Source organism: Acomys minous (genome assembly GCF_964271855.1).
Source record: "Acomys minous genome assembly, chromosome: 6".
In the NCBI taxonomy this organism is placed as follows: Eukaryota; Metazoa; Chordata; class Mammalia; order Rodentia; family Muridae; genus Acomys; species Acomys minous.
Genome location: NC_140487.1, coordinates 92,394,002 through 92,405,216, shown reverse-complemented (window position 1 = coordinate 92,405,216; position 11,215 = coordinate 92,394,002). Strand labels below are relative to the sequence as shown.

Genomic DNA, 11,215 nt, shown 5'->3' with positions numbered 1-11,215 from the left:
CTAGGCCCTAGACAGCAGTGGGACAGTAGCTCTCTATCTTAGCAGTAGCATGGTGCAGCTCAGCTTCCTCTAATGCTACTGCTAAAAACACTGATTGTATTGTAGTCTCCAGAGAGCATCCCAAGGAGGAGGGGGCAGCTATTGAAAAGGTCCTGAGGCTGGGGTAACCTTGCTGTGTGTGAAATCTAGAGGGAGGCTGAGGGAAGCTGTGAGTGGGAGAGGGCACAGATGGAAGATGAGGTCCATGGAGTGGCTGCCTAGTCTAGCGAGGCCTTCAAGACCATAGAAGAGATCAGATTCTCCCGCACTGCAGTGCAGTCAGTGGAAGGCGTCCGGCAGTGTGGATTGACTGGATCTATACTGTAAGGCTTGCTTTAGCCACAGAGTGGAGCGTGCTGCAGGAGGAGGTATGACACATGTAGAGCGCCCTGCTAGAGTAGCGATGGTAGGGTTCAAAAGAATGGCGTGGTCTGAATTAAATCATCAGTGGAGGGGATTGGAGGGGTGGACAGATTTAGGGCATTAAATTAAAAAAAAAATAGAAACAGTGTTTTTTAATACACTAGAAGAGAGCCATGAGAGACAGTGGGATGAAAGGTAAACCACCCAGTGGGATTCAGAAGACAAGGAAGGGGTGTGTGTGTGTGTGTGTGTGTGTGTGTGTGTGTGTGTGTGTGTGTGTAGGAGTGCTAAATCTAGAGCTGGGGAGGGACATAGATGACACCAACAACCTACCTGTGTTAACACATATGGTTTTGGACTTCACAGTCAATGACATGGAGAGAATTGGAGAGCTGGAGGCACATTGAGGACATTTAAAGGGGTGTAGGGTACAAGATAAAAACAAGCCAATACTCACTATGTGTCTGAATCACATACAGGTTTTTTTTTCAAAACTTTGAAGTCCAAAGTCCATGCCCACGTACTTTTCCCCCCCCCATGGCAACCATAGGGAAAACAATAGGATGCTCTGGAGACTGGCATAGATCTTAGCCTGTAAGACCCCCAGCACGGTGGTCTTAACGTGGAGACCCCCACCAAGAACCAGCGAGACCAAGGTTTCGGTTGCAACACGCAAGAGGCTTTATTGTAGGGGGACGGGTACCCGGGCGTCTCAGTCTCTGGAGAGGCTGGCGCGCCAAGCGAGTCTTTCGGGGGCCTTTTATAGGGATGTTAGCGGGAAGCGCGGGTATAGAAGCGAGAAGCATAGTTACAGGGCTCTGATTGGTAAATTTAAATGAGGCGAGGTTATGGCCCGGTCATCAGATGGGCTCTGGGAACAGGGGAGTTTACCCGTTCCCTGGGCCAGATGGCCAACCATAAATATCTTGTTTGACAAGGACAAACTGTTTCTGTTATCTCAGCACGCTTTTATCTTTCTCCTCTGGGCCCCAGGCCTCATCTTATCCCGGGAACCTATTATTTTAGTCTTGCCTTGCAAGATAGTGGTACTGCTGCTATGCTTGCTATGTCGGTTGCACAGGGGAGGGGGTCTTACATTCCCCCCTCTTGTTGTAAATTGAATGAAATCTTTCATTCAATGACCTCTGGTTGTACCTGTTGGAGCTGTTGGTATTGTTGGGTTAGAACCAAAGCCTGTACAACCGATAGGCGGTCTCGGATGAATTGTATCAGTCTGTTAAGAATGTAGGGCCCAAAAAGTAGGAGCAGGACAATAATTAACAAAGGGCCCATTATGGTAGATATTAAAGTGGTGAACCAAGGAGCCTTATTAAACCAGTTTTTATACCAAGTTCGTCCTGATTTAAATTGTAACTGTCGTTGCTTGAGCCTTTCTCGCAGCTTAGACATACTATCTCTGACTACTCCTGTATGGTCAGCATAAAAACAACATTCTTTCTTGAGGGCTGCACAGAGCCCACCCTCTTTCAGGAACAAGATATCTAACCCTCTACGATTTTGGAGCACTACCTCGGAAAGGGAGGTCAGGGACTGTTCTAATGCACTAATAGATTCTTTTAATGTTTGAAGATTTGTGTTCATGGCCTGCTGTAACTGCTGAAAATGAGCAACCTGAGTGAGAGCAGTAGTCCCGGTTCCGATCCCTGCCGCAACCCCCCCGACTGTTAATCTTTTTAATAGCAGTGCCAGAGTGATGGATATTGGCCCTTGGCCGCCTTGACATGAGCAGCGTGGATCCAGGTGGCAATTCCGTCAACCTTGAGAGCCGTCGGGGTAGTCAGGAGTACGGCGTAGGGTCCTTTCCAGCGGGGTTCGAGGTTCTTGGTCCGGTGACATCGGACCCAGATGTAGTCTTTAACCTGGAATGGGTGAGGAGCCAGGGGCTTGTCAAGCTGGTCTTTATAAGCGCGGGCTAGGGGTTTTTATACCTCATTTTGCACCTCCTGGAGGGCTCTTAGGTGTGCCTGGAGGGAAGGCCTGGTGGCAAAGGAGCCGATATCTGGGTCAAGGAAGTGAACAATAGGAACATGTGAACCGTAGACAATCTCAAAAGGAGTAAGCCCATGTGGGCCAGGGCTGTTCCTAACCCTGTATAGGGCCAGGGGTAGTAGGGCCACCCAGTCCTTAGTGCCAGCTGCAAGCGTCAATTTGGTTAAAGTCTCCTTAATAGACCTGTTCATGCGTTCTACCTGTCCTGAACTCTGGGGTCTGTATGAACAATGAAATTTTTAATTAATCTCCAACAGTTTGGCCACCTGCTGGCTTACCTGAGAGACGAAGGCTGGTCCGTTGTCGGACCCGATTACCTGTGGCATCTCGTAGCGAGGGAAAATATCATCTAAAAGCTTCTTGGAAACCACCTTGGCCGTCTCATGTTTGGTGGGGAAGGCTTCAGTCCATCCTGAAAAAGTATCTACGAAGACCAGCAGGTACCGATACCCGTATATACCTGGTTTGACCTTCGTGAAGTCAATTTTTTTAATGGGTCCCTGGCCGGTGTCTTCGGACCCTAGTTCCTGACAGGTTCAAGGACCTGTTATTATTGACCAACGCGCAGGGCCGGCAATTGTCAGCGGCTCTCTGGAGGGCCTTTTTTTTTTTTTAATAGGTAAAAGTCCGTCTCTTTTTTCTCAAGGAGGGTCTTTATTTTCTGAGCACTTAAATGAGTGAGCTTATGGAAGTAGTCAATCAAATAGTTAGTCTCTTTTGAGGGGATGACTACCTTGTCTTGTTACCGCCAATGGTTGGGGCCTTCAGGGAGAGCGCCCATCTTGTGAAGTCTCTGTATGTCGTCGTTGGTGAATTTTTAACTCCGGTCCTGCTGTCCTGGCGCTCCGGTGTTCTCTTGTAAGGAGAGTGCCTCGAGAGTGTCGAGGGGTCTTGTAGCAGCTTGGCAGGCTGTCTCGTCAGCCAGCCGATTACCTCGAGCCTCAGGGGAGTCCCCTTTCTGGTGGCCCGGGCAATGGATGATGTTGAGCTGCTGGGGTAAAAAGAGGGCCTTTAGGAGGGCCAGGATTTCAGTCTTATTTTTAATTTCTTTACCTTCTGAGGTGAGGAGTTCTCGGCGCCGATAGATTTTTTTATGTACGTGGGCCGTGGCGAAGGCATACCGGCTGTCTGTATATACTGTTAGCCTCTTTCTTTTTGCCAGCTCCAGGGCCTTGGTCAGGGCGATCAGTTCAGCACGCTGGGCGGAGGTCCCTGGGGGCAGAGGGCTGGCCCATATTACCTGGTTGGTGGTGGTGATAGCCGCTCCGGCCCGTCGTGTCCCGTTATCCAGGAAGCTGCTCCCATCCGTATATCAAATGAAGTCGGTTGTAAGATGTACTTTTTTTCTTGGTGGTCCAGCGGTAAGGCTTCCTGCCAGTCGCTCCTTGCACCCAGGCAGTCTTTGTTGTTAGGGGCCCCGGTGCGGTGGTGAGGACGGAGTGCTGAGCTCCCGTATCCACCAAGAAGGTGACGGGTTGCCCCCCCACATTTAGAGTTAGCCAGGGTTCAGGGGGAGGCTCCTGACCCGGACTTTTTCAGTCTTCTAGGTTGAGGAGAGCCGCAGAGAGGGGGGGGGTCTTACGGGGCCCTTTGGGACGCCTGGGACAGTCCCGTACCCAGTGGCCTCTTTTTTTACAATAGGCACATTGGTCCTTATCTTTTAGATGCTCAAGAAAAGCTGACGGCGTCTCATCTGCTTTCTGAGTAACCATCTTAACCTGGGCCAAATTGGTGGGCCGCCTGGCGGCTTTTTGGAGACCCGCTATGAGCAGCTGGCGATAAAGACATAGGTGGGCCCTACCTTTTTCAGTGTTGAAGTCCCAGTCCGGTCGTTTTAAGGGGAAAGCACGGTTGATTTTATTTGGCAGCTGGGTAGGCCGCCCATTAGCTCCAGGGACGCTCTTGCGTGCTTTCAGAAGGACGCGCTGCTTTTTTTTTTTCTCGGAGGTGAGGAGTGTCTGTAGGAGCTGTTGGCAGTCGTCCCAGGTGGGTTGATGAGTAACTAAAATAGACTCAATCTTAAAGAAAGGAGGGTTATTATTTTTTCAGTTATAAAGATCTGAGGCAGAAAACGGCCAATATTGCGTCTGGCCAGCTGTGTCAGCCCGAAGGGGGAAGGGGTGGGACTTCGCGCCGGCTACGGAGTCGGCCGGCCACTGGTGATGCCTCGGGCACTGTGGCGGGAGCAATATCTTTAGGTGGGGCGCGGGTCCGGAGCGCGCAGGTGGCGGCGGCGCAATACCCTCAGGTGGCCCCGGCAAGGAAGGAGCCGAGGGAGTCGGGGTTCCGGCCGGTGAAGCTGGGCCTGGGACCGCTGGGGTCCGATAAGGGGGTGGTTCTTCGGTTAGGAGGTCAAGGAGGAGCCCCTCGTCCGGCGGCAAGACCTTGGAGGGGGGGCGGACAACGGCGGGATAGAGACCGGCCCCAGAGGGAGCCGCCGGAGTCGGGGCCGGGGGCTGGGACAAAGCGGGATGGAGACCGGCCCCAGAGGGAGCCGCCGGAGTCGGGGCCAGGGGAGGTTCTAAGGCGGGCGTGGAAAGAGAGGTGGGGATAGGAGGGGGCTGAATGAGGAAAGGTCTGACCCATGGAGAGGGGTCACGAACGAGAGATTTCCAAGTCATTATGTAGGGGACCTGGTCCGGATGACCATGTGGTCCAGGGTCCATAATTTTGGACTTGATCTGTAAGATGAGAGAAAGGTTAAAAGTGCCATCTCGTGGCCACCCGGTGTTAAGCGTAGGCCATTCGGCGGAACAAAAAGTCTCCCATTTGCCCTTGCGGACTTTTACTGACAGATTGCGTGCAATGACACGGACCTCCTTGAAATGCTGTAAAGTAAGGGTTAACGGGGTGACAAGAGTCTGACCCATGGTACCAAAAACACAAAACGAAAGACAACAGAGGAAAACTAGACACAAAAGACCAAAAAACAGCTTGCGCGGGACGCTTGCGCCAAAACGGAGGTTGGAGACGCAGGGGGTCCGGACTTTCCCCGTCTCCCAGATGAGGCGAATAGCCTCTCAGATGGGCCGGAGCCCCAAATTCGGATGGGACGGAGAGTCCCTACGGAATCCCGCCGGGACGTCTCCCGGGGGCACAAGGAAGAAGTCCGAGCCCGTCAGCTCCTTCTCGTCCTTGCCAGATTCAGAGAGTCTGCGCAGACACCGAGACACGTAACGATTAACAAAGAGATGAAATGACAACAAGACAACAACGACAAAGCCGGCCGGCACAAAGACAAAGGCTTACCTCCCGAATTTGGGTCGATGGTCCCCGGGCGGGGGTCTCGATCTCGGTGGGACCTCCAAATGTAAGACCCCCAGCACGGTGGTCTTAACGTGGAGACCCCCACCAAGAACCAGCGAGACCAAGGTTTCGGTTGCAACACGCAAGAGGCTTTATTGTAGGGGGACGGGTACCCGGGCGTCTCAGTCTCTGGAGAGGCTGGCGCGCCAAGCGAGTCTTTCGGGGGCCTTTTATAGGGATGTTAGCGGGAAGCGCGGGTACAGAAGCGAGAAGCATAGTTACAGGGCTCTGATTGGTAAATTTAAATGAGGCGAGGTTATGGCCTGGTCATCAGATGGGCTCTGGGAACAGGGGAGTTTACCCGTTCCCTGGGCCAGATGGCCAACCATAAATATCTTGTTTGACAAGGACAAACTGTTTCTGTTATCTCAGCACGCTTTTATCTTTCTCCTCTGGGCCCCAGGCCTCATCTTATCCCGGGAACCTATTATTTTAGTCTTGCCTTGCAAGATAGTGGTACTGCTGCTATGCTTGCTATGTCGGTTGCACAGGGGAGGGGGTCTTACAAGCCCTTCTCTCTCTACTGTTTTTTAACTTCAGTGACTGCTGCCTTCCATACAATTGAATAATAATGCTGTTGTGTGAGGAAACTTTTCTTGGGGGAAACGCAACACATACATCTACTCACCCAAATAGAGATCTCAAAATGGACCAGAGTCCAACTTGGTGAACCAATGAGATTTTTTTTGTTTGATCATTTGTTTTCAAGACAAAGTTTCTCTCTTTAGTTCTTGCTGTCTTGTCCTGGAACTCATTCCCTACATCAGGATGGCCTTGAACTCAGAGATCCACCTGCCTCTGCTTCACGAGCGCTGGGATTAAAGGCATGCACCACCACCACTCTGTGAACCAATGAGTACATTGGGGTTACTTACAGTTGTAGAAATGACTCAAAGACAGCTTCATTACCAAGGCCCATCCCAGCATGGGTGACAGCTCATGAAATCTGGGAAACCTGGACAGGACATCAGGTTGGAGAGTGTCCTTTCCCAGTGACTGGTCTAAACCTCTTCCAGGCAGCTCAGCTGGCTTCTGCTTCTCCCAGGCAGCTGGTCTGGTCTCAGAGGCTTCTTCGTAACTTAGATTGTCTAAGAATCTTTTTGCAGTTGAGCTCTGTTCTTCTGAGAAGGACCCTCAGCTTTTTTTTAAAAAAATTATTCTGGCAGATAGGGGAGCCTAGTGAATCTGGTTGGTTTCAGGGACTTCCTGCAGCTCTTTTCAGTTGTCTACCTTCCTGCTTAAGGAGCTTCCCCGAGGGCTGGAATGTTTCAGTCCTGAGAGGAAACTGTTACAGAAAAAAAAAACTGTTCATCACAGAATGAGACTTCGAGATGGTTAACACTGATTATCACCTGGATAGGTTCTAGAATCATACAGGAGCCAAGCCTCTGGGCACACTCAGGAAAGATTATCTAGATTAGGTTAGCCTCTAGGCATGTCTGTAAATGGTTCTCTAGATTAGGTTAATTGAGGTGAGAAGACTGCCCGAGATGTGGGTGGTGCCACTGCATCTGCTGGGTTCATCAGCTGTATAAAAGGGAGAAAAACAGCTGAGTAGAAGCATTCCCCGTGCTCTGCTTCCCGAGTTCAAATGCAATGTGCCCGGCGTCCTAATACTCCTGTCACCGTGAGTTCCCTGCAATGATGGACTGTAACTGTAAACTGTAAGACAAAATAAATGGTCCTTTATTAATTTTCTTTATTAGTGTATTTTATCACAGCAACAGAAAAAGTAACTACAGGCCAGGAGGCAGTGTGCTTTGGGATGTCTTGGGGGGGGGGGAAGGAACAAGGTAGCTCAGATCATATGAAGTTCCGGTCCAAAATCTTTTCCTCCTAAGATTTTGGCAGGCCATACTCTTGGAGATACCAATATCCATACGTCTCGTCCTGTAGAGAGTCTGGTACCAGGGTCTCCCAGCAGCGCACCCACTGCCTAGCTGCTCCCTGCGTGGAGGACCAGGTGTTCATCTGACTACTCAGGATGGGAAGGAGGTGGTCCCAAGTAGCCCAATGCCTCCCTTGCCTAGGGATCAAGCTGCTCAGAGAGCAACTGGCTGGCTTATCAGACACACCTTCATCTTTCACACAGGAATGCCAAAGCTCCAGCCTGAGGCTTTCCTTTCTTTCCTCCTTTGTCTTCCTCACTGGAGACATGGATGAACTGTCCGGAGAAACACACCTAGAATTTCTGTTGTCCTTGTGCCCGATGTGGGCAGGATAGGCTTTGGGGAGGCAAACCTCACACGAGAAGCAGTCAGGAACAAATCTGAGAGATTGCTGGACCCACTTTGAGGTGTAGACCAGGATCCTTTCTGTGGTCGGGTAGGCTAAATAGAAGACTGGTCCATGTGGATAGAAACACAGCCCCTCCCCCCCATATCTGGGCCCCAAAGCCTTTTATCCCTGCTGAAGAGTGAGCATTTTCAGCAGAGGCTCCAAGTCAACACAGCCCTACTTAGCCTTGCTCTTTCCCACGTGACCATTCATGGCAATAACAGTGACGTCACTCCAGCCTGTTCCGAGAGTAGAAGTGCAATGGGGGCAGCAAGGATGCCAACTGTACTCGTTTTCCCAAGTTGGATGCTGTAAAGCTAACATAGATATGGGATATGAAAGAGACTGAAAGATGGGCTACGCAGGCTCTGAAGTAGCGGGGCCCTACGGAACAAAAATAAGCTGCCAGGTCCACCCCATCAGGGCACCCGGAACAGATCAGCTTGCTTCTAGTCCCAACGGATCTGGTCCTTACAAACGGCTTCAGGGTTTCTGAGAAGCCTGGGAGGTCTACCAGCCTTGTTGTCCCAAATTCCAGGCCCAAGTTAGAAATCCAGGGGGCTGAAGGCATAGGCCGTTTACGTGGGGAAATTGTAAAGGGGAAAGATAAACGTTGGAAAATTAGCCACTGACCCGTGGGCTGAGCAGTGGGACAGGGAAATCCGATCCGAGCTCATGGAAAAAATCTATAACCAGAGGAGGCTGAGCTGCACCATCCCAGAAAAGCAGATGCGGGCAGCCATAAAACGTGACCCCTCCGCGTCAGCCAGGCCAAGCTGTGCACTATTTTTAGATGGCAGTATTATTTTAAAGCATTCCTTCTCCTTTATACGTTGCCCTTTGTCCTCATGTGCAGATGGGCCATTGGCCTAGCTTCCCTGGCTCCTACCTCCCTGCTGTGGACTGGGGTTATCGCTCTCTCCTTGTCAACCAGAACACTTACTTGGCTCAAGGAGAGAGAGAGAGCACTTATTGTTAGAACCAGCTAGAACTGGGAGAATTTGACTCCACCTTTACTTTTTACCCCGAAGGCCCACAAAGAGCAAGCTGTGGAGAGCGCATCCTGTCAGGGTCCCCCACAGAAGGAGGTACAGGCTGAGGAGGGGAGAGCCATCTGTAAACAGCCAGTTGTATCCCCAGGCCTGTGTGGGCTGGGGAGGGTAGAGGTGCCAGACTAGAAAAGGGAACAAGGGCCAGGATTTCTCTGTGTAGCCTTGGCTGTCCTCGAATGGCTTTGTAGACCAGGCTGGCCTTGAACTCACAGCAACCTGCCTACCTCTGTCTCCCCAAGTGCTGTAATTACAGGCATGTGCCACTATGCCTGGCTCTCCTTTCATTAGTTTTAAGGGTAAGTTGCTTATAAGACAGCCAAAATTTATGGGCTGGGGTGAGTGTGTTTGCAAATGGGTTCTGAAATTGTGTGATAAGGGGTAGGAAGAATGATTTTCTTCTTTGATTTTTTTTCTTGAGTTTGTCTTTTGAGAGTAATGACTTCTCTGTGGCTGGCAAACTGAAGAAGTGAAGGCCAGCAGGGAGGGCCCATTGTGAAAAGGTAAGGGGCAAGCTGAGAAGAGTCCGGGACAGGAAGGCATGGGAACTGCACTGGTGGGGTGGGCAAAGGGAAGCCTGTGACATGGGGGCAGGGCTTTGAGCAGCAATGAGGACACCTGGCGTAGGGCCCTTGAGCCAGCTGTGATGACTGTGAGCCCCCCCCCTCCAGGTACCCAGTGTTCTTACCCTTAGACACCTGAGCTACGAGTTGGCTGTTAGTCCATGGAGATCATGAACTAACAGGATCTTGCAAAGGCCTCACTCCCTCACACTCCCCCCCCCCCAAAAAAAACTGCTCATGTTTTGGTCATCATTGTCATTCCTCAAGGACAATGGAATTCACCTTTTGGCTCACTGTGTGACACGAGACCTGTCATAAACAACCTGATGGCAGAAGGTTGCTTTTAGCTCATGGTTTCATTGGTTTTTGACCCACAGTTGTTGCTTCTATTGATCTGGGCCCTGGCAAGGCAGGCAACATAGGGCAGTGGGGGGAGGGGGAAGGAGGGGCCAGGAACACAGAGGCTCCTCACTGCATGGTAGACAGGGAGCAGAGAGACAGAGAAGGACCCAGGATAAAATACACGCCCGCACAAGGACACATGCCCAGTAACCTGCTTCTCACAGTGATCCCTACCTCCTGAACTCTCCAGAATCTTCCCAAGTGGCGCCCTTGGCTGGGATCCAATTTTTAATACTTTATGTTCAAATGGTAATAATAATCAGCTTGTCCCTGCACCTGGGGTCAATCTCAGCAAGAGAGCCTTGCCTCAGCCCCCAAGGTGCCCAGGGGCCTCCCGGTTCTGAGGCCAGGCCTGTGGATTCAGCCCGGGGCAGGTTACTTCCTTATCTTCCCCTGAGGAGAACCACTGGACAGAGTCCCTGCCCCCCATGGAGGTGCCTACCAGGGAAGAGAGAATTTTGGCCTCTGAGTGTTAACTGATTGGCAGCCATGTGGTTCCTAAGTGAAGGAGAAATTTCTGGAAGGCAAACGCCATGACACGAGGGAAACAGCTGCAGTCACAGAGTGGTCAGTGGTGCTCCTATTTCTGAGTATCTCCTTCATGCCAGCTACTTTTCTAGGAACTTGATAAGTACAGCAGGGCACCCATCCTAGGAAGGGCACCGTTCTCACACCAGGTTTACCAGGGAACTAGAAGCAGAGACAGAGTGAATAACTAGTTTAGAACGCACAGTAGGAAGCAGCTCCTTAGTTCGAGCCTGGAAGTCTGACTTCAGATACCACGTTCTTAAACACTGACTGTGTGCAAATTTCCTGGAAGAATCTTCTGGAACTAAGTGGCAGGTGAGGACTCTCCCAGTCTTCCCGGAGGTGCGCTATCGGCCTGTGGGAGGAGAGGCCTGTGGGTACCTCTCACAAAGCTTGTGTCCGTCGTTCCCGGTTCTGGGAAACCTCAAGTTGCAATGAGTGGGGCTCTCTGCCACCTCCCCAGGCCTCAGCCTGTGCTCTCCTCTTTTCTTAGCTCCACCTGCCTGAGACCACTGAGCTCAGCCTTAGAAGGGCTCTTGACTCTGCCCATCTGCCCTGCACCCCCACTTCCCCTGCTGCCACTTCCTGGGTTAAGAGCCTATTAGCAGGTTTCTCCCTTCTGCTCGCCCCCAACTGTCTACCTCTGCACAGCTGTTAGAGGGACTTCTTAAAATATAA

At 51.3% G+C, this 11,215-nt stretch overlaps 2 long non-coding RNA genes across 3 annotated transcripts in view; one reads left to right on the top strand and one right to left on the bottom strand.

Moving 5' to 3' along the window:
* Positions 1-1,059: 1,059 nt before the first annotated feature.
* Positions 1,060-2,247, bottom strand: LOC311599476. Its single transcript, XR_014779909.1, has 2 exons — positions 1,917-2,247; positions 1,060-1,856 (listed from the first exon to the last, which is right to left on the bottom strand). It is a non-coding gene; the product is annotated as an uncharacterized lncRNA (long non-coding RNA).
* Positions 2,248-7,264: 5,017 nt separating this feature from the next.
* Positions 7,265-11,215, top strand: part of LOC311599758 — a 50,867-nt gene continuing 46,916 nt past the window's right edge. For both annotated transcript variants that reach the window (XR_014779995.1, XR_014779996.1), the window contains exon 1: positions 7,265-7,382. This is a non-coding gene — a long non-coding RNA (uncharacterized lncRNA). The remainder of the gene's footprint in view (positions 7,383-11,215) is intronic.